This window comes from Staurois parvus, unplaced genomic scaffold, assembly GCF_062004578.1.
Source record: "Staurois parvus isolate SC_StPar_1 unplaced genomic scaffold, SC_StPar_1.0 ptg000439l, whole genome shotgun sequence".
NCBI classification, from domain to species: Eukaryota; Metazoa; Chordata; class Amphibia; order Anura; family Ranidae; genus Staurois; species Staurois parvus.
The window spans coordinates 6449003-6451285 of record NW_028318235.1 but is presented as its reverse complement, the minus strand read 5'-3'; the positions used below and the strand labels follow the sequence as shown (position 1 = coordinate 6451285).

Sequence of the window (2283 nt, the reverse complement as noted above, 5' to 3'; positions counted from 1 at the left end):
AAGAATATGGGGAGATGTCAAACCTAAAAATTAATCCAACTAAAACAGAGATCTTAAATATAAACCTTACAAATAGAGAAAAAAAAATGTTACAGGAGGAATTCCCTTTTATATGGAGAGAAAGAGAATTAAAATATCTAGGTATAAAACTTACTATATCTTTAAAGATCGTATATAGATTAAATTATATCCCACTACTAAACGAGATTAAGGACGAAATAAAGAAATTAAGAAGAGGATTTCAGTCATGGATTGGTCGGATAAACTTTATAAAAATGGTAATCGTTCCCAAAATCCTATATAAATTTCAAATGATACCAATTAAGCTCCCAGAGGCATATTTTAGAACAATTAAAAAAATTATAACATCATATATATGGAGAAATAAGAAGTCCAGAATAAGTTATGAAATCTTAAGTAGAGATAAAGGAAAAGGCGGACTGGGGGTACCAGATCTGAAGAGATACTATAACTCAGTATTATTGGCAAGAATTTGATTGGACACATAATGCACAGGGGAAAAGTTGGGTAAATATAGAAAATACATTAAGTCACACAAATTTAAGTAGAATCATCTGGTTACCTCCTCAATTTCGAGGTTTAAAAGATAGCATAAGTTTGTTTACACGTAATGTTTTGAGAGCTTGGGATACTCTACACAAACAAAGGGGGTGGGAATTTTAATTCACTGTTAATGCCCCTGGGATATACAGAGTTTTTTCCTCCAGGGAAATAGAATATCACATGGAAGTGGATAAAGAAGAAAGATGTTCAATTAAGAGATATAATGGTGGCAGAAGAAATGTGTCCACTTAGTGAACTAGAAAATAAGAGGGATATATTTACGAGAATGGATGAATGGCGGTATGGTCAACTAAAACAGGATTAACCACGCCTATAAGGCCACTATTTATAGAGAAATGGGAAAGGGATTTAGAAGTAATAATTGATGAGGGGAAAAAAAAAAGAAAATATATAGTTTAATTCATGGGAATGTAAATATGAAGGAAGTGGAAATTAAATATAAGTGTTTAGTAAGATGGTATTTTTTTTTTTTTTTAAGTCCGCAAACGTGCAACTATAAACGTAAAAACCCGTAAGTGTTCACAAAAAAAGTGCAAGTGCAAAACACCACACGAAAAAGTGCACTTAGGGGTGTGCTGTGTCCTACCCCTTAAGGGGCTTGGACCACTTACCCTAATCCCCCGGGGCACGAAGCTCCTGACGGGGACAAGGTTCCCATTTGGTCCTCCTGGCCAAAAGACCTGGTGGACCACCGTTCCTTATGTCCAGCCGAAGCCGGACATCCAGTACTAGGCCAGGGGGCTCTCCCGGAGAGAAAACCCCCTAGGGATCAGGGGAGGAAAGAACCAAAAGGCCACACATCCTCCCCCTAGACTTCAGGGTAGGCCCGAGGAGCCACACCCTCCATCCGTGAAAACACACACATAAGCGAAAGAAAAAGTGACAAACGTGGGAGGTGAAATAAATTAAATAAATAGAAAATAAAAAAGTGGTACTGTGCCAAATTGTGCACAGACCAGGCCCTGAGGCCCGTAGCAAAAATTGCCCTGGACTTAGCCAAAAGGCCTGGTCCTTAGGGCGCTGTGCAAAAAGAGTGTAAAAACAGTGACCATGTGCCATCTTCACACTGTGGGGTCCCACACCCAGGTGTTACTAGTGGCACCCCTGAGAGCGTCTACTCAGGGGGCACTGAGTTTGCGGACTTTCAGCCTCCTCAGCCCCTGGCCAGACCAAGGTAGATCCGTCCAAATCAGGAGGTACTGGGTCTTTCCAGTCTTCCCGGAGGAATTACTCCCAGGGCCCCAGAACGCATCTTGGCGCTCCCCGGTTTCTGTCCCTCCGGTACTAGCCTTCCGGACCCCCATCATACCAGTGAGGGTACTATACAACAGCCATCCCCGCAAAGCTAGGGAGCACCCCCACTGGACACTGATAAGAACAGATACTACACTTGATCTTAGCCAAAAGGCCGAGAAGCGTTTAGTAAGATGGTATATTACACCGAATGTAGCACACAGAATAAATGGAGACAATTCACCTTTATGTTGGCGGGGATGTGGAGAGAGAGGTACAATGTTACACTTATGGTGGGAGTGTCACAAAATTCAAGAATACTGGGAGGGTATAGTGAGTATAATTCAGGAAATAACAGAGGTAAATATTCCTAAGGACCTTGAGGCTTGCGTTCTTTTTGGCATCGAGTTTTCGGTCAAAAAATATTAAAAAAAGTGGATTATTGTATTATTTAAATGCAGCGAA

At 40.9% G+C, this 2283-nt stretch overlaps 1 pseudogene; it reads right to left on the bottom strand.

Annotated features, from left to right (window-relative positions):
* Nucleotides 1-1897: 1897 nt before the first annotated feature.
* Nucleotides 1898-2005, bottom strand: LOC149454064 (U2 spliceosomal RNA; annotated as a pseudogene).
* Between the last annotated feature and the right edge of the window lie 278 nt (nt 2006-2283).